The sequence below is a fragment of the Garra rufa genome, chromosome 20, assembly GCF_049309525.1.
Source record: "Garra rufa chromosome 20, GarRuf1.0, whole genome shotgun sequence".
Taxonomy (NCBI): Eukaryota; Metazoa; Chordata; class Actinopteri; order Cypriniformes; family Cyprinidae; genus Garra; species Garra rufa.
This window is the reverse complement of record NC_133380.1, coordinates 23,597,290-23,619,101: the sequence shown is the minus strand read 5'-3', so window position 1 is coordinate 23,619,101 and position 21,812 is coordinate 23,597,290. Positions and strand designations below refer to the sequence as shown.

General features: G+C 35.1%; 1 long non-coding RNA gene across 1 annotated transcript; it reads left to right on the top strand.

Annotated features, from left to right (window-relative positions):
• Positions 1-18,952: 18,952 nt before the first annotated feature.
• On the top strand, positions 18,953-21,403 carry LOC141294247 (uncharacterized). The gene is made up of 3 exons (XR_012340910.1): positions 18,953-19,208; positions 19,288-19,477; positions 20,439-21,403. It is a non-coding gene; the product is annotated as an uncharacterized lncRNA (long non-coding RNA).
• The last annotated feature ends 409 nt before the right edge of the window (positions 21,404-21,812 follow it).

The window sequence follows — 21,812 nt, the reverse complement described above, 5'->3', positions numbered from 1 at the left end:
AGATGCACCTTGACCCATAGAGATTCTAAACTATCTGACATGAACTCAGAGCACAAAGTTGCAGGAAAGTTGTTTTTTATATATAATGCTATGCCACCCCCATTTTTATTCCTATCTCTTCTAAAAATATTATAACCGTCAATGCTAATCTCAGTGTCAAGAACATTTGCATCCAGATGGGTTTCTGATACTGCCAATATATGAATGGTGTTTTCTGTCAACATATAGTTAAGTTCATGTACCTTATTTCTGATGCTGCAGACATTCAAATGGGCCATAACAAGACCCTTTGAAACAGGAAGAAGATGCTTATCCTTGATAGGCCTACTATCCATTAAAAGTTTTATGGAGACCAGAGAACTAATCTCTCTCTCTTGCCCCTGCCTTTTGGAAAGGGGGATGGACAATTAGCTTGTCATGTCGGATGTAGGCTATGTCGCCACGTTCTCTTGCAGCTTTCATGGCAGGGATGAGTTCCGTACGCTTTTGCCTGACAGCTTCAGTGTAGTCCTCATTCACATAGATGCTGGTGCCTTTTAGATCTTTAGTCTTTCCCAGAACAGCCATTTTATCCTTGTATTTAAGAAATTTGACCACAATAGGTCTAGGTTTCTTTCCAGAATATCCTGATGGATTGCCAGTCCGATGTGCACGTTCAATCACCATCTGACTACTGTCCAGGCGAAGTTTCTCATTGATCATACACCTGACTTTATCCTCCGTTTCCCTCCAACTTTCGTTCTGGATCTCAGGAATGCCATCCACAACAAGGTTATTTCTTCTTGTTTGACCCTCAAAGTAGTCGTCTCTCTCAGTCATCTTTGTTAGTTTCTCCTGCATTGTCTTAATTTCAGTATAAACAGTTGTTCTCTCAGACTCAATTTCCTAATTTTTCTGTTTTAGATCATCAATGTCCTTCTGGGAGAATTGCAGGCTGCTTCTCAGCTCCTGTGTCTCCATGGTCAATTTGTCAATCCGAGTATTCACATTGTTCACAAGTAATTCCACCACAGTCTTGAAACTACTTTCTTGCTGCTGCAGAAGTTACATGAACAGATCCCTTTGTTGACTCATTAGCTCTCGTACCTGTGAGATTGACACCAGTTCCTCTCCATTACTTTGGTTGATACTTGGGTCCTTTTTAGGTGGCATGGTATGCTGAGGTTCTCTACCAGGAAATCCTTAGGCTTCAGCAGATGGTGGAGGCCGAAATAGAATCCACAAACAATCTCAGAGTATGAAGATTATCCACCACTTTTCACTAAATTTCTTGCCAAATATAGGGTCTCAGAATGTATATTTAAAATATTTTTTTAGATTAAACAACTTAAAAGCACTGTAAAAGAACTTTTTAGGCCTTAGGTCTGGAAACACCACAAGCAACGAACTCGGCTGGAGGTTGGATGGTAAACGTTGGTGGACAGCCATTTTTAGGTCTCTCCAGAGATGCTCAGTTGGGTTTAAGTCAGGGCTCTGACTGGGCCATTCAAGAGCAGTCACGGAGTTGTTGTGAAGCCACTCCTTCATTCTTTTAGCTGTGTGCTTAGGGTCATTGTCTTGTTGGAAGGTAATCCTTCGGCCCAGTCTGAGGTCCTGAGCACTCTGGAGAAGGTTTTCGTCCAGGATATCCCTGTACTTGGCCGCATTCATCTTTCCCTCGATTGCAACCAGTTGTCCTGTCCCTGCAGCTGAAAAACACCCCCACAGCATGATGCTGCCACCACCATGCTTCACTGTTGGGACTGTGTTGGACAGGTGATGAGCAGTGCCTGGTTTTCTCCACACATACCGTTTAGAATTAAGGCCAAAAAGTTCTATCTTGGTCTCATCAGACCAGAGAATCTTATTTCTCACCATCTTGGAGTTTTCCTGTCAATATGGGGTGCTGTGTGTACATTAATGAGGAAAAAAATAAACTTAAATGATTTCAGCAAATGGCTGCAATATAACAAAGAGTGAAGCATTTAATGGGGTCTGAATACTTTCCGTACCCACTGTAAATCGTTTATGGTCTCACATGGGCATAAATACAATCATAAAGTCAAAACTTTATTGGCATAATTGTCATTCACAATATTTGCAAAATATATGGCGAATAGCATATACAGAAACTTATTTAGGTTAAGTGATTCACAATAAATAAAAAATAGATAGCTCTAAATCACTTATACTTTATTATTAGCCATAGGGCTATATTTTTTTAACGCCTGACAATTATGCCAATAAAGTTTTGACTTTATGATTGTATTTATGCCCGTGTGTGACGATAAATGATGTTTTCATTTACAAATGAAACTACGTGAATGATTCCTTCCTCAGTAAAACAGTATAGTATTTATATAGTCTAGTCTATTAATTAGACGAAACAAAATAAAATATATGTTTAATTCAACCTTTAAACTACATTTCAGTAAAAATCAGTCATATAGCATTTGTCAAGCATTTACAGTATACGTTAAGTAAGAGAGCAAAATTAAGGGGGGAAAACGAATATAAACAAAAATAAAAATATATACAATAATAATAGGCTAATAATAATAGTAATAGTAATAATAATGATAATGATAATAATATTAATACAAATACGGAAAAAAGACGATCAGTTAATAGAAGGAATATAAGCCTATTTTAATGTGTGACGATAAATGATTTCCAAATGAAACTATGTGAATAATTCACTCTTCAATGAAACAGTATATTTGTCTATTAATTAGACTAAATAAAATACAATATATGTTAAAATTAACCTTTAAACTGCATTCCAGTAAAAAAAACAGTCATAGAACCTTTACAGTATCATTAACATTCAGAATGTTAAGCAAAGAGATCGAAATGAAGGTGAAAATAACGAATATAAACAAATAATACGGAATTACGGAAATATTACGGAAAAAAGAGGATCAGTTAATGGACAAGACTGTGGGATGCATAAAATGTTTCTTGTAGGGCTATTTAATTTGAAGTACTTTATGTAATATTATTCATGATAAACTTGTTAATGCTGTCTTAGTCTCAGCCTCAGACGTCACGCCCACGGAACGTTGGCTAAACGTCTGATGCATTTGATACACTTAACTGGAAACACTTCAGGAATGTCGAAGTCGTGATCTGATTAGTTGAATTTGACCGGATTTCCGGGAGACGCGAGTGTCGCGTTTATTTTTGGTCCGCCGGGAAACAGAGCGCAGACTGATTTACTCGGTGTTTTGCTAAGAGGTGCTTATGCAGACGCCATTGTTGTCATACACATATGCGACGTTCGCGAACAAATGACTGACTTACCGCTTGTTCTCCCTCTTCTTCGTTATCTTTCAATGCTGGTTATTTCAATGACTGACTTGTTGCACGCCAGTCTGTTGTTGTGGGGGCATTTCCACGCACAGAAACGTGACGCTGAATGAAACGAACTGTGATTGGTTGTTTGACATGTCGATCAAACGGGCTTATGGGCGGGCCTTGGCCAATGAAAGCTGCCATGAATTCCAGACCTTCAGCCGTCAGTCTGAAGGCCTGGCTACGCAAGACTAATGCTGTCTACATCGTGCACATACAGCATACAGCATTTCTTAACTCAAAAAAATATATATATAAAAACTCATCTCTGATAATCCTGGGTTACTATGGTCATGCAGGTTTGTTTATGCATTAAACTCATGGCCACGAGAAATGGATCTCGTTCCCTCATCATCGCATCTCGTGGCCACGACATAAGGATGTCGTTACCTCAACAAAATGATCTCGTGGCCACGACATAATATGATGTTACCACGAATTAATTGCTGGAATATGTCATGGCCACAACAAACATAAGTGAACCTAAGGTGTCCCCTCCAGGTCACCGTATAATTTAACCCTTGTGCGACCTTATGGACATTTTTGTCCATTTCAGTTTTGTTTTTTGTTATAAGTGTGCCTGCGTTAACGCCAACTGCATAAATCTCGGCTCAGGTGTGTATTTTTATTGAAATTTTAATATTTCACCCTTATTTCATTTTGACCTTAAGGACAAAAATGTCCACATTGAAACCACATTAAAACTGCTATTTTTAACCCAGGGCCATTTGACTATAAAATAATGCAATATTTGCTAATAGGCATTCATTCCATTGGAAAGGCTTCAAATTTTATATTTTTTCAAATTTGGCATATGAAAGAAAAACTGGCTTTTTTGTGTTTTCTGCTTATTGCATATTATAGTCTATTATAGAGTCAATTGGAAAAATAATGCAGCTATAATTGTGTGGGTACCCAGGTAAAAAAAAAAGTGCACTAAAATACACTTTATTTAAGTATACTTAGTACACTTTTCAGTAATGTACTAAAAGTGCTCTATTTTCGCACACTAATTTTGTACTTAATGTACTAAAAGATAGTATTAAGTATATGTTAAGATAAACTTAATACCATCTAAGTGTACTCAACTGTGCTATTTTAAGACACCATGAAATTGAACTAAAATGTGCTTTTAACATACTATATCTGTATTTTAAAAAATATATTTAGTTAAAACTAGAAATACACTTGAACCCTAATTTTAAACATTTATAAATATATTTAAGAATAGCTTAAAGTATAATAGTGTAAGGGGAATTTTACAGCAAAAACCCAAGGACCAGATATGATGAACAAAAACCAGGAGTCAAAGATTCAATCAATCGAAGTCATGTTTACTGAAGAAAATAGTTTGCAGTTTCATCAGCAGAAGTCAGCTTCAACACTCTCGATGGAGTTCGTAGGCCGCTCTGCGTACATATTCAAAACACCAGTAATTATACTCTAACAGAGGTTGCTAATTACGTCAATACATAGATTAGGAAGATCCGGATTGGTCCAGAACCTAGATAAGTGTGAAAATATTCAACACACACATAAAGTCACACACAGAGGTCTTATCTATCGTCAAGGTTGCCTAGCCAGGCAAGACTCTTTATCAGTGTGGCTTGATACACGCACACTTAACAGTTAGCCACTTAGAAAAATAGAACCAAATCAACAGGATTTCACTAATACAAGTCTAAGGGATTTGCATTTGATCAGTTATCAAGAACACATGTCATAGATGTCCCGATCACAGATGTCTTGGTCACAACTGCTCACGTAATCAGGAGGGTCATCCTGACCTCCTGAGGTGTGACCTCGGGTGTCTGAGAAAAGAGAAACTTCAACAAGCACAAATCTCATTCAGAGCACAATTTATTCTAACATCATGTGATTTTCTATTAAGACATCTTTCTAGCCACTACTAATATTACACAACAAATTTTATTAGGAGTTAAACACAGATTTATGAGCTAGATCATCTACTAAAAATGCGTAAGAATTAATAAGGATATTAATTTGTAAAAAGGCCATGATGTCTTCCGACTTCCACTCCTTCAATCCCCCGTTTAGACCAATTGTGGAGTCCAATACTCCACGTCCGGTCTACCAAGTGAGGTCACTACGGAAGGCGGAGGTTTGAGTCATGCTCCCCTGGCGGGTCACAATCGTCTCTTCACCCCATCATGGACAAGCCGGAACCTAAAAATTCCGGTCCCCATGGCAGGGGCTCTCCCACCTTCCACTCACAACAGGGCGTTGACGTTTTCTTTGGTCAATCGTTGATGTAAGCTGTTTGACAGCTTCAGCAGGCACATCTCTCCTTGTACAGGATTCACTGTCCTGCAGACATATTTAAAAACGTACAAGAAACAACAACAAACCATCCTCCAAATAATTAAGACAGCTAGTCCTAGATATCCTCCAAGTGCGTACAAAACATACTTTAAAACTTCCACAAACTCCTCTACCGAATCTGTCACGTCCGTAAAAACGTTCCTACTGTAAATGTAACATTCAAGTTAACTTGGTGCTCTCTTCATCAAAGTTTTCCTGCTAGCAATAATTTCTAAACACAAATTAAACCTATTTAAATGCACCTAGTAGTGACATTATAGACCATTGAATTGGCGCTAAAGCAGTTACCTTTAAGATGGTCATGTAGTTCTTCCGTTCTAGTAATGGACTTGGTATCTGCGACAAAACATCTACAAAATTTTCCCTCTTATAGTCAGCCTTAACAAATGATAATTAACAAACATCCTTATATATAAACATACTAAAATCAATCCCAACTATTGGCCAAAAGCACTGCACATTTTGTTTTTAAACTCCAAGTATTATACTTCTTCAATGAACACAATTCTTTAATTGGTCTGCTGCTTCTCACAACCCCTGTGAGCACAACTGAATATCTTTTCCCTTTAATAACTACACTGGAACTAAAAGTCCTACAGTGCATGTAGTGCATTGTTGGCTGTCATTACCTTAGACACAATTGTCTTTACCTGTCTTATACAAATATAATGCCTCTTAGTTAATTTGGTAATATCTGAAAATTAACTGATTACAAGAATCACGCTTATTTATTCCATGGAAGCCAAGCTAAATTAATAAGCATTCTCAAGGTAGATATCCTATTTTTTACAAAAACTATTATTTATAATATATAGTGCAAGAAGAGGGATTGTAAATCCACTCATTCATTCCCTATCATGGACCATTTTGGGGTCCAAAACAATGGCAGTCTAAAATAAACAAACCCAACATAAATAAGACCTAGATTAAGCCATTGTTAAAAATAGAAATAAAAGAATACATAATCATTATTCCACTTAAACCTAGAATAGTTCATAATTGTTACTTAACAGCCTTTTTATTAAGTTTAGTCCAAAGGACATTGTCAGTATCAATGTGTATAACTTTAAATATAAGACTACTTGTTATTGCCTTGTATATCACTATATCATGAAATTACTTAGTGATACCCAAATTATTAATTATTAATTATTAATAATTATTGTAATTTCAATCTTCTCAATTATCATACCATATTACTGTACTCCGATTACAGTATATAATTCAGGACTTTCAGCGAATTCTCAGGGCTTTGTTTAAAGGCAATTTGGTTCTCATTGTCTTGTCAGTTAAAAATGGTTACAGGTCAAGCCACCTGCTAACCCTTCGTTCATATTTGTCATTTGGCAATGATCATTATCATTAATTTCTAAAACTGACAGATTTCACAATTCTGTAACCATATAAACAAATCTATTGCTCAGATGTAAACTGGCAAATATTCTTTCCTCAGTTTCTAAAGCTGTTTTAAAACAGTGAACATTATCAACAGGCCCTGACAGTGTTGTTGTAATATTAATTTGGTTTGATTTGACAAGTGTTCATAAACTGTTCCAAAGTTCCTATAACAATTTTGTTGTTCATAACATTTATTAAAACTACTTGTCACCAAATTCCTCCATCAGCAGGTTATCCAGCAGATTCAAAATGTTTTGTTAAATTGTCTCTGTTCTACATAAACCAATCCTAAGTATTACATCACCTCAGCCTTGAGACACAGACAGACAGCCTTACAGCTGTTTGCCTTTAACCCATATTACACTTAAAATGTATTAATTCCTCCTTTGTTTGCCCACCAGCCTTTCTTACGATAACGTGAGGGTGCTCTCTGGATAATCTGGTTAGTGACTTAGCCAATGTGTCACTGTTTCTTTGCCATCAAGTCTAAAACATTTACCTTTTATCATTCAGATACCAAACAGTTAGCTGTATTTTAATTTAGACCCTCAGTTAAATTTAGACATGGGTTTTTAACCCATTATGGATGGCAATTTCACAAATTCAATTTACCTAAACACTCTGAAACATATTGAACCAGAGAGTCATTCAAATCAGCATTATAAAGAACAAAATAAGTAGTTATTACTCATAACAGACCGAGCCAAATAACCAATCTATATAAAGCTCGTCCATGTTCCGTGTCCTCTTTTCATCATATTCACTAAGAATGATCAACTTCTGTAAAGTTTCCCATTTCATTTAACCCAACGGTAACGATAAAACCCTGATTCCAGAGGTTGTGGGCACAATAGACACAAAAGCAACATAATCGTTCCCCAAATCAACAACAAACAGTTCATAGGTTAGGTTACTATTTTGGTGTTAAATCTGAAGGATTTAAACTTACTATTTTTCCCTGCCCGTTTAACATAGTTTTTACCTTGCCTCTTTTCCAGTCTCAATGCTTGTCATGGCTTTGTTTTGGTTGAACTTATTTAGCAGGCCGATAAGAGAGGCAGAGTTCCATCCTTGCCTCCACTCAAGCAGTCTCTCTCTCTCTCCTGCTGTGCAAATTATCATTTGACAGCTTAACTTTGACATTAACTTTGACTATCATACTAAAAACATTGCAATAGAACACTTAATTTACCAAAGCTAAAAGTGTTTGAGCTTCTATCTCAAATCTCAATTTAGATTATTTAAAATCAAGTATGCTAGCAGCATTTTTTTTTCCTTTAAATTGTTTACTTTAAATGCTTAATTTACTTAACCTTCATTATCCAGACTATCTGTTCAATCAGCAAAAGCAGTCTTCATCTTTAGCCACCACCGTGTCTTGTAATTATCCTATGCTATGTCTAAGGACCTGCAAAAGTAAAAACTGATATAGACATATTTTTTATCATCTTAGCCTCATTGATTCAGGAATTTATCATAATGTTGAATCCACAAATGTTATGCAGTTCTTGTCAGTAAAGCAACCAACTTCATCCTGACATGAACAAAGATATTTTGTTATGTCTTACTAGAAATAATGGCTGCCATCACATGGTCTCAGATGGTTCTTGAAAGCCCATTGCCGTTAACTCTTAATAAATAAGCTCCTTTTCCTCAAGGTGTGATGCCCTGGCATGTTTGCATCAGGTTGTAGATGCTTGTCACAATCAAGCAATGCGGTTGCTGGTGATCAGGTCTGGAGGAGCGCACATTTTTGAGGCAGATGGCTGTAATTTCTTACAGATCCCCTCTTTAACGATGCTTTAGGCCTATTCAGCATCCGCTCAACTCCGCTACCATCTCAAATATAACACCTCCCTTCTCGGGCAGGTGCCCAGTGGCGGTGACCCCCTGCCTTAGGTTGCCCTCCGCTTGGCCAAAAGAGGATCTTACCCGTCATTGAGAAATCACCTCATTCACACTGGTAACCGCTCTTTCCATTTGGACATCCTCGACAGTTTTCTTCCAGAATCTGGTATTTTCTGCAGCTTAGGAAAGGAGCACTCAAGAACCATGCGAGCCATTGAGACCACCTAGTAGTACTAAAACATTGAGACATGTTAATCAAAGCAATATTTTATCACTAAAATCAATTAGACATCTTCAAATCATCGTGCTAATATTACTCTCAATTAAAATATCAAACCCATCCACTCAGTGTAATGCTCTGCTACTTCTGTATAGCCAGAGCCATCAGGCCCTGTATGATGGTGGAGACTAAAAATAAGACAAACAACAATTGGCTGCAATACAAGTTACAATGCAAGTGTTTAACTATTTCAAATCATCACTTCTATTGTACAAAATTCTATAGATTCTAAATCTTTTAACAACTAATTGCTCTCCGACTGCATAAAATTTTAAATGTAGAATTTTTGAACTCCCTGTAGCATGTCATTTAACATCTCTGTGTCTATGATTTTCATTGAGACATTGTGCTGTACTATTAATATCTTATTATCATTTATGACACAAGCTCAGATTACAGCATTTAGCTGACTTTGAATGAGAGAGAGAAAGCACTCTGAGGGATTCAGGACTGATAGCAATGCATGCCATTAATCTACTATTATTTCAATGTGATATATTTTACTATAGCCCAGCTTAAATTTATATAAAAAAATTTTTTTTTTTTTTTTTTTTTTTTTTTACTTTGCAACTCAAAGGCTAAGTTTTTCCAAAGCTCTGCCTATGGCTTTGGAAATTCGACAATTGCACTTTAAATCTGTCAGGGGTTATCTGACCCAGATATGTTACCTCATGCTATCTAAACTTCTTTTTAATTAACTTTAAACCCCCGTTTATGTTACTTGTTTACAATATTACCAGCTTCTATACAAACATAATTTTTCACTAAACATTGGCATATGGCTGTGATGCTGAGTGGCTGAAATTTTCTATACCACAATAAATTTAGTCTTTTGTCCAAACATCAGTTATTACTGATTTCAACTCAGGACAAGACTCTGTTACTTTTACAGCTTCAGCCACACAGCGCAAGATAAGCAAATTGTTTCACTGCAGTCAAATGCAATCTTATATTCTGAAAGCAAAACATAAGCTTCAAAGTTTTTCCAAAATGCTAATGCCTAACTGTGTGTCTAGACAGTGTTTTTACTAACCCAGAATTCAGTCAAATACATTGTCAGAGCTTACAACAACTAAATAGGGACTAAAACAGATTTATGATTTCATTCTTTGTCGTTTAAAATCTTCTATGTACAAAGAATTAGATTAAATCATTACTCAATTAATTCTGGGATTATTTTTAACAAATAGCCACTCTACACCTCTAAAAATAGGCACATACATTGTATGGTTCTTTCTTTGTATGTAGCCAATCAAGTTGTTTTAATTTCCCAATCAGAATCAAAGCCCAGACTGACCATTTAACTTGGGCTGAGAATATCCCTAAGGTTTGAGCTTCACAGCAGAGCTGTTTACAGCATCTGTTCTCTTCTATTTCATTATTCCTATAAGGATTAAGCAAGTTACCTAATTTATCAGCCATATTTCTATCACAAACCAAAAACCAAAAGAGATGATAGCAGCAAGAGATTGAGGCGGCGATCTTACCAATTCCACTTGACGTCTGCGTGATGAAACTGCAAAGTATATTCCAGAATTTCCATATAGGTCCATTCCAATTAGGAACATACAAACAACATTTTTAGTTCTTTCGGGGTTGTTCCTGATACATCCCAGATCAACCAGTCCTTTTCCTAACATATCTTAATATATAGATGTGCACATTTATTGTATTACTATTCCTGTTTTTAACACTACTTTTTGGTTATTCTGTTCCCTAACCAACTGATCTGACCTGATCGCTAAAGCTCGGGGTACCCCTGTCTGTGGTGGTAGGAATAGAGGGTTGGTTGAGTGATTTACGACTAGAACCCCTCTCTAGCGTCTTACATTCTCTCAGTATTTCATATACTTAAAACAGACTGCACAGACTGCAGACTGCACATCTCATCTCTACGGCTCTCATTGCCACAGAATGCACTATCTGGCCTTTACAGCTCTTTAGTGCCACAAAATGCACTATCTGGCCTTTACGGCTCTTTAGTGCCACAAATTAGAGAATGCGTTTTGTCCCTACTGGACTGTGCTTTTTATCCCCCAATAGGATGCACCTACTTCTACTACACACCTCTCAATCTAAGTCCACTATTAATATCACAGGTGTGCACTTGTACACCATACCAAACCATATGTAACTTAATGTTACAGGTGTACCTCAATTCATGACACCAGTTTAATAATTCACCAAGTTCACCTAAGTCTGGTGTCACCTCAAATCCACGACACCAGTTTACCAATTCAACCAAATTTAACAGTTTACCAATCCAACTAAATTCAACTAAGTCTGGTGTCACCCACTCACGTCTGAGTGAGTCTCTATATCACTCTCCCTTCTCCCACCCCTTCCACCACAGACAATCCCTAACCAGAAATAATTTTACAAATCTTCCTACCTTGTTGATTGATCAGGGATATCACCAAAGAACAATTTGCCCGCGCATCCTCCACCATTACTGTAAGGGGAATTTTACAGCAAAAACCCAAGGACCAGATATGATGAACAAAAACCAGGAGTCAAAGATTCAATCAATCGAAGTCATGTTTACTGAAGAAAATAGTTTGCAGTTTCATCAGCAGAAGTCAGCTTCAACACTCTCGATGGAGTTCGTAGGCCGCTCTGCGTACATATTCAAAACACCAGTAATTATACTCTAACAGAGGTTGCTAATTACGTCAATACATAGATTAGGAAGATCCGGATTGGTCCAGAACCTAGATAAGTGTGAAAATATTCAACACACACATAAAGTCACACACAGAGGTCTTATCTATCGTCAAGGTTGCCTAGCCAGGCAAGACTCTTTATCAGTGTGGCTTGATACACGCACACTTAACAGTTAGCCACTTAGAAAAATAGAACCAAATCAACAGGATTTCACTAATACAAGTCTAAGGGATTTGCATTTGATCAGTTATCAAGAACACATGTCATAGATGTCCCGATCACAGATGTCTTGGTCACAACTGCTCACGTAATCAGGAGGGTCATCCTGACCTCCTGAGGTGTGACCTCGGGTGTCTGAGAAAAGAGAAACTTCAACAAGCACAAATCTCATTCAGAGCACAATTTATTCTAACATCATGTGATTTTCTATTAAGACATCTTTCTAGCCACTACTAATATTACACAACAAATTTTATTAGGAGTTAAACACAGATTTATGAGCTAGATCATCTACTAAAAATGCGTAAGAATTAATAAGGATATTAATTTGTAAAAAGGCCATGATGTCTTCCGACTTCCACTCCTTCAATAGTAATATATTAAAAGAATATACAAAATGTAAAAAAAGTGTGCTAAAATACACTTTCAGTACACTAAGTATACTTTTTAGTACTGTGCTAAAAATGCTCTATTTTCGCACACTAATTTTGTACTTAATGTACTAAAAGATAGTATTAAGTATATGTTAAGATAAACTTAATACCATCTAAGTGTACTCAACTGTGCTATTTTAAGACACCATGAAATTGAACTAAAATGTGCTTTTAACATACTATATCTGTATTTTAAAAAACAGATTTAGTTACAACTAGAAGTACACTTGAACCCTCATTTTAAACATTTATAAATATATTTATGACTAATTTAATGTATAACAATAATATATTAAAAGAATATACAAATTGTGCAAAAAATGTGCTAAAATACAATTTAAGTACACTTAGTGCACTTCTCTAATGTACTTAAAGTGCTCTATTTTCACGCACTAATTTTGTACTTATTGTACTAAAAAATAGTATTAAGTATATTTTAAGATAAACTTAATACCATCTAAGTGTATTCAACTGTGCTATTTTGAGACACCATGAAGATGAACTAAAATGTGCTTTTAACATACTATCTCAGCATTTCCAAATATGTATTTTGTTACCACTTATAATAGAATTGAAACATATTTCATAAACCTTTAAATATACTAATTAAACATAAAAAATAAACTTATTGATTATTTAAAATACATGAATAATATATAACAAATGTATACAAAGCATATTTATAATGTATTGCCCACATATTTTTATTAATAAAAAATACATTTGTTGATTATTTAAAATACATGAATAATATATAACAAATGTATACAAAGCATATTTATAATGTATTGGCCACATATTTTTTTTTTATAAAAAATACACTTGTTGATTATTTAAAATACACAAATAATATTTAATAAATGTATACAAAGCGTATTTATAATGTATTTTTTATTAATAAAAATATGTGGGCAATACATTATAAATACGCTTTGCATACATTTATGATATATTATTCATATATTTTAATTAATTAGTGTATTATAATGAATAAAAATGTGTGGGCAATACATTATAAATACGTTGTCACGAAGCGTGTAGGAAAGCGCAAAATAACGTCTTCAATAAAAAGTCTTCAATAAATCCTCAGGCAGAGTAACGATAGAATGGCTGGAGAAGACGTGCACACAACGAAGGAACATAGGTGTAACGCTTGTAGCCAGACAAAGAAACATTGGAAATCAAACAAACTTATAAAGGGGAGATAATTACAACAACAGGTGGAGAAGATCACACTAATGAGCAGGAAGACCAAAAAAAGGCATGGGAGAAACCAAACAGACAATCTAACGGGGGAAACACTGGGAAAAACCAAGGCAAACAGTCCAAGGGCGTGGCATACGCTTTGTACACATTTATCATATATTATTCATGTATTTTAAATAATCAACAAGTGTATTTTTTTATTAATAAAAATATGTGGGCAATACATTATAAATACGCTTTGTATACATTTGTTATATATTATTAATGTATTTTAAATAATCAATAAGTTTATTTTTTATGTATAGTTAGTATATTTAAAGGTTTATGAAATATGTTTCAATTCTATTTTAAGTGGTAACAAAATACATTTTTGGAAATGCAGATATAGTATGTTAAAAGCACATTTTAGTTCAATTTCATGGTGTCTCAAAATAGCACAGTTGAATACACTTAGATGGTATTAAGCTTATCTTAAAATATACTTAATACTATTTTTTAGTACATTAAGTACAAAATTAGTGTGCGAAAATAGAGCACTTTTAGTACAGTACTAAAAAGTATACTTGCTGTACTTAAAATGTATTTTAGCACTTTTTTTACATTTTGTATTTTTTTTAACATATTACTATTATACTTTAAACTATTCTTAAATATATTTGTAAATGTTTAAAATGAGGGTTTAAGTGTACTTCTAGTTGTAACTAAATATATTTTTTAAAATACAGATATAGTATGTTAAAAGCACATTTTAGTTCAATTTCAGGGTGTCTCAAAATAGCACAGTTGAGTACACTTAGATGGTATTAAGTTTATCTTAACATAAACTTAATACTATTTTTTAGTACAATAACTACAAAATTAGTGTGCGAAAATAGAGCACTTTTAGTACATTACTGAAAAGCGTACTAAGTATACTTACATTAAAGTGTATTTTAGCTGGGGGGACCTCAAGGCAATAACGTTTTGTTAGAATTACCACACTCAAAATCAGTTTAAGTGTTAGTGCTAATAATGCATTCATATTAAGTGTACTTAAGTACAACTTTTGAGAAAATCTTCTTCTACTACAATACATTACTAATAGATTTTTTATATATTGACTTATTTTAAACTTAGGATTAGTAAGTAAACAGTCTACTAAAAATCAACTAATGTTTAAAGCATTTAAAGCACACTTTTGAAAAACACACTAATAAAACTCTTTTGTATGTTTTTTCTGTAGTATACTTTATTTTAGTACACTAAAAATTTAAGTATTACTGGTATTTAGTATACTTTTTTCAAGTGTACTAAAGTCCTACTGAAGTATAAACATACTTTTTATTAGTATATTTATAGTGTATAAACATCACACTTTTATTTAACACAAAAAAATAACAAAGTACTAAAAATGTATTTGCGGGTATTTAAGTGTATTTTCATTGCATTTAAGTATATTATTTTTTCACCTGGGTATGTTGGTAAGGATGTCAGAGTGTGGTTTGCATGTGTTTACTGAACATTTTATGAGTGTAATTAGTTTGAAAGAAATTATATTGTACTGGCAATCAAAAATCCCACTCCATGTATTTGAGTCACACCTTTGGCAGGGTCATAGGGCCACGTGAAAACTATGAATAAGGTCAAAGAAGGTTAATGAGCTATGAGGATTTTTCTTTTTCACCCAAACACACATCTTATTCCTTGATTGCACTTTTTTATTTGTTATTGTTTTTGTGTACAGATAAAAGGTAAGCTTGAATTTGATGTAGAAGTTCAGAAGCCCCTAAACACATTGTTTTTGTTTTCACCACAAGAAAATGCTGATAATTTAGTCTGGTCGATTTTGTACAAAGTTTGATTGTTCGCACAGCCAAACAGGTGCTCGCAAAGCAAAAACTGTACATATTTGGTGCTTGAGGGCTTGGTCATTTCATTGCTTGCAAGATGAAGAGACATACTTTGCAGAGGAAGCTCTGGAGCTGGTGTTGCCCACTGACAGTGAACATTATGTAAAGAAACCAGCTTTTAAAGCATTACAATTCTGAAAATGAATGAATGTTTGGTAATTATGAATAGAAGAGATGCTGATAAAAAAAAAAAACAACAATCAGTAAAAGTAGAAAAAAATATTAATATATAATCTCTGACAGTTTTTTGACATGGACATTTTTTTCCATTATTACGGAAGCGTAGAGCTGCCACCCAGGTAAAATAAAAATCACGTAAAATAAAAATAATTATCACGTTCTTACAATATAATATCACGTTTATACAATATACTTTTCCCATTCATACAATATAATATCATGTTCGTACAATATAATTATCACGTTATTACGTGAAAACTTTATTGTCAGGTGCGAAGACGAAGAGTACGGAGCCCCTAAGGGGATGTGGAGCAAAAATTAAATAAAGTTTAGTTTCGCGTGCTCACGTGAAAGTTTCACGTGAGCACATGAAACTAAACTTTAGATTTTTTTTACTCTGACGTCCCCTTAGGGGCTCCGTAGCATTTAATACTCTCCAGAGTAATTTATTTTTTTTTTTTTTACAGTATGGCTAGTTTAAATCAGTGGTTCTCTCGCAAGATCCATTTTCCAGTTCTCTAACCTTGATCAAAGTCACCAGTCAAACTTTCTAGCGACCCCAAAGACCTTGATTTACTGGTAAGGCATGTTTGAAGTGGAGTTAGAGTCAAGAAAAATTTATCTTACAAGCCACAGTTGACACCCCATGGTATAAATAACCACAAATTTTGCATATTGCAAATGACATCTTGTTTGAATAAGATGCCAAGCCAACAAAATAAGGACACATGCTTTGAACCGAGTAATTGCTTAAAGACCCTGCCGAATAAACATTTTGCTCATATCCCACAATTTGATTTAAAAAAAAAAAAAAAAAAAGCCACACAAATAGACTAAACCAAATGCACAATAAAGACAACCAACAGTTAGAGTCTCATGAAGCTTTACTATACGAAGCTAAAAAGAAACAAAGGATGTAACTTGATTCTCTTCTGATGTCAATAAACCCTATGCCATGTCAGAGTACCTCCTTACTCATCTCACTTTAAACTGCCCAGTCAGCAAACAATTTTGGCCCAGATTTGGCATGCATCTGGCACAGCTGGCATTTATCCGGCACTGGCATACAGCATGTGGGCCAAACATGGCCCGAGTTTGGCAGAGATGGTACCGGTTTTAAGGCGGCACACAAGACCTGGGCCAGATGTCAAATGTAGTATTTGGCCCAGATGTCAAATATAGATATGTGGCCCACATAAGATTGGCCATATTTCACCCACATTTCAAATATTTTTTATATAAAATCCCAATGTTTTAATACACAAAGAAGTTTCCATCTTCATGTTTGCATTCTGGGTCTAATGCCTTGAAGTTAATCCAGGCAACAATGAAGATTTAATTATTTAAATTATGAAAATCAACTGTAATTGTTTGATTTCAGTTCATAAGTTTTTTTTTATGCCATGAATGTACACCAGTAGACTTTACTTTTCATAATTTATTAACATTTCTATAATGTGATTAAATCCTGCATTCAAAATTATAGCTAACCCTGGTGGATTAAAATGAAATTATGAAACTATTTATTTTCAACACCACACAACATTATTTAATCACAGTCAAAGTAACTATGAAATGTGCAACAGCAACAATACTAATGGCTTTATGGTTTTTATACATTTAAAATTAAATGTATTGTTTTTACGTTTGTTTGTTTACTGGAAAAACTTTTACCCAGCGCGCACCATTCAGGTTTTCAAAAATCCCGGAAATGCGAAATTAGCCTATCAGAGCCCATCAGAGCAATTTTTTTTTTCAAAAGGCGTTAATTGTCATTTGCAGTGCTTAATGGGATTGTAGTTTTATTTACCCACTTGGCTGTAACACACAGTCTCGTATTTTTGTCTTTTTGACAATTTTTATTTTTATTTTATTTCAGATCGAATGTTTTAAATGTTGTGATTCACGTTGTAGCTGGTTGTTATGATTTATGAATTATAACGCTTTAATTAACAAATCTTCAATAAGGAAAAGTGAATACAAATACTCCCGGAACCATATGTCTTTTCAAAAAAGCAGGCGGACGCTGCAGTCTTGCACAGACTTCTGAAACCAAAGCGGTAAGTGCGAACATACGCATATGTATCGTTGCAAGTTTACTATATTCTTCTTACATTTTGCTTCGGATTTATTAATTAATTGACGTTACACGCGAGTGCCCTTGTTTTAGCAGCACGTGAACGCAGTTTTAATCTACGTGTTGTAAATACAATAAACTATGTCACTAACTTTACTCCTGAAAAAGTCAGTATTTTTCTTATGTCACTTAAATTTAATTGTCTTTGACAGATGATTAGGGTTATAATTAATTGTAATGGTATTTGTTGTTGGAGCCAATGTAACGTTATATATTAAATTACAGATAAAATTATGCATTTTTGTTGTACCAATGTTTTGGAATTTCATTAGTGGTGTATGTCATGTTGAAATTGAGTAAATGCTTGGAAAGGGGTATACATGTTTCTTTATTCTACTTCACCTTGAATGTAATTTATTTATCAATAATCATTGTCAATACACTCCAAATGTTACAAGAGATTAATTGTTGTGCAAAAATTGGTATCACCTTTATAGTGACCAAAATGATTACAATAACCAGTTGTTATTGATGTTCAAAAGTGCCTGGAATGACACCCAAATCATTTCAAGTTTTATGTTTAAAATATGCAAACAAAAAGTAATTTGATTTGTTGTATGTTTAAACATAATCAATAATGTGCACATTTTAAATTACAACATGACTAACATTTTATCCAGCATATATGAAATGTTCTAAAAAGAATAGTTATAGATATTTTGTCTGCTTCATAGCCCCATAGGGCCAGAATTAATAGTAATATTTAAAATCACTGTTTTACTTTTTAAATTTCTTCTTTTTGTTATGCTACTTTTCCAGATGACTACAAGAAAGCTAGACGTAAACTACCTCTAGCTGTTGATCACACAGACATTGATCAGACCGATGGAAGGAACTCACCAATTTCAAAGAAAAAGAAAGTAGGGGTTTGGTTAGATTGTTTGTTTATATTAATGTTTCGCACCACATTTACAAATAAAAGTATATCTTGGAATTGGTAAATGTGTTAGACCTAAGAACATTCTTTTCCCCGGAGAAGATGCTGATGATGCTGATAATAATGAGACAGAAGAACGCCTACATTAACCAAAATTTAAGAGAAGGGTAAAAAGCTTCTGCTTTTTAAAATAATAATGTATTTTATCACAGCAGATAAATGACCAATAGATTTTGTACTTTTAAGCAGAATGTATTCCATACCTGATGCTCCAAATATTCCTAGACAGCACAACAAATTAGACCCTGGAAAGCCAAATTAGACCCTAAGCTCTTCCACAGTGTTCCTGACATCCCTAATGATGAGATGGAAGGCATTTAAGGAACCAAGTCAAAAACAAGTAAGAAGTGTCAGCTTTTTTTAATTACAGTGCATTTTATTACAGCTGTTAAAGGACTAAGATATTTTGTATGTTGCAGGAGGTATGCCTGGCATCATGTTCTCTCTGAGAGCTGTAAATCAAGCACTGAGGCCCTTTTAAGGCATGCCAACGTCGAGGTCAGAAGACCACCCCACAAACGTAGGGATATCCAGGGCACTCTGAACCTTCAAGGCTCCATGAGCCACACTACACCTGGGACATCCAGCAAACATCCAGTTACCAAAGTTGTGAGTATATTGTCTAGCCCTTTTCAGAATGCACTGATAGTGTGTCATGGGATTAGCCTCAGGATCATCTGATTTTGATTAATTCACATTGCCAGTGATTTTTGCAATCTGTGCATGCTCACACACACACACACACACACACACACACACACACACACACACACACACACACACACACACACACACACACACACACACATAAAAATTCTGTAAAGACATGTGACATCAGGATGTGACAAGTAATGTACAAATAAGTGTTGCGTCTTTTCCACTTTTATGTATATTCCACTTTTTTCCTCAATTCTTTGTGGAAAAAGTACACTATCACTGCTGTTTTTAATTTGATTATATAGTGCTTCATGGGACTGCAGTTATTTCTAAAGCCTTTAAGTACACAGTCTTGTACCTTTTGTCTTTTTGTCCAGTTTTCAAAAATGTTTTTTGTTGTGGAGATTGTCATCACAATTTTTTATATCTCTCTTTATTTAAATGCTTAAAGCATGAATGCACTCTATAAGAGATTTAGAAAATGAAGGAGAGAGAGAACGTTTTATGTATATAGTACCTCAACACAAGCTCAAGGTTGCATAACAAAAACATACACTGAATTTAAAAGAAGTAAAAATAAACAAAATCCCAAGTAGAATTAATCTATACATATTTCACACAGTCATTTTAAGCTAAGTGGTAGTGTGTTCCTGAGATGTGTAAAATTATCTTTTACCCATAGTAGACAGTCAGAATTTGGGCTATTTCAGAAAATCTAAACGATGAAGGGCTGGGGGAAGTAAGAAACGATAATTAACTGGAAGATGGGTAGATGGTAAAAGACAATACAGAATGTTTGTCTAAAGGTCATTGGTTCAGTTTTTGTGGTAATATTGTATTTTATCCAATAGCCATGTTACCTGTTACCTGATGCAAAAGCTAATTATACACCATGTGTGCTTGTGTTTTTCAGCGGCTGTGAGGTGCAACTGTCTGACATCTGAGGCCAAAGAAAAATTAATTCATGCCATCATTAAAAGATGGCTATATCTCGCCCCAGACAGAGATGGTGGCCGAAAAGAGAGGATGAAGAATAGAGTGTGTGAGGAGAGTACGACTAGTTAACAGACTTTAGGAATGGATGTTCCAAGGCTCTGTTCAGAGTGCAACTTGTTCATTAACATAATCATGAATGTTTCAGAGTCATTTGAAGAGTGCTACTTCCTGACCATAAACCTGGACGCTCAAGTGTTATGTGAAGTGAAACTCGATGAGTAGAAACATGGATGTTCAAGTGTATGTCAAGTAAATTTTGTTCCTAATCAGAAACATGGACAGTCAAGCTTTAGACAAAGCATGAAACTTCATGATCAGAAACATGGATGATCAAGTGTTACATTTAAAATATAACTTCATGAACTAAAACATGGCACAGAACTTCTACTTACTTCATTTGAACAACTTTAAAATGTCAGGTGTCAATGCTTTGATGTTAACATGATTAAACATTTGTTAAGAATACTGTCTTTGTTGTGATTATTTATCTAGGAGGTTATGGCTGACATGTGGAACCCATCTGGTCCAGCATATAGGACCAGAATAGAGCCAGCTATGGTCACACAGGTGGCAGAGATATTGATCTCTCATGGCCTTTTTATGGCCCATATTTTGGCTGCCAGGTTTAGTTCACCTGTAGATCAGGCTTAGGTGTGGCTCAGTTTTGGGCATTCTGGTTAAACACTGGTGTTGATATGGTTTACTTAAGGCTGTGTTTTGGTTCAAATGTTACATTTTGATCTGGCCCAATTCAGGGCCAGTTATAGTTAATTTACTTGGCTGAGACTTGGGCCAGTTATGGCCCATGTGTGGCCCTTGTCTGGAATCCAGACCTGGTCCAGTCATGTACCGTAATTCACTGCTGTATTTGGGCCAAGTGAAAGTGGATTGTGTGGCCCATCACTGGGCCAAACCAATTTTGCTATGTGGGTGGCGTCTACGAGACCTGTAGATAAAGGATGGAGCAGTTCATTTAGAGCTACGGGGACCAAAGACAGTATCCTGAGGATATTGAGGATCCTTAGGATATGGAGGCATGAAAGGGTACTGAACAGCTGGAGATCGATAAGACTTGATGGGTTGATGGCCATAGAACATTGGGAACATGGGATATTGTGCATACTGATCCAACGGGGCAGCAGTGGTGGGAGGTGTAGTTGTGGCAGCAGTGGTCACTTCAGCTGGGCTCTTGAAGCCGTACATATAGGGAGGAAACATTGGGTACCAAGGATGATGAGGTTGTGGTGGGGCATGTTTAGGGTAAAAGTGATAAGGGTTAAACATTGGCATG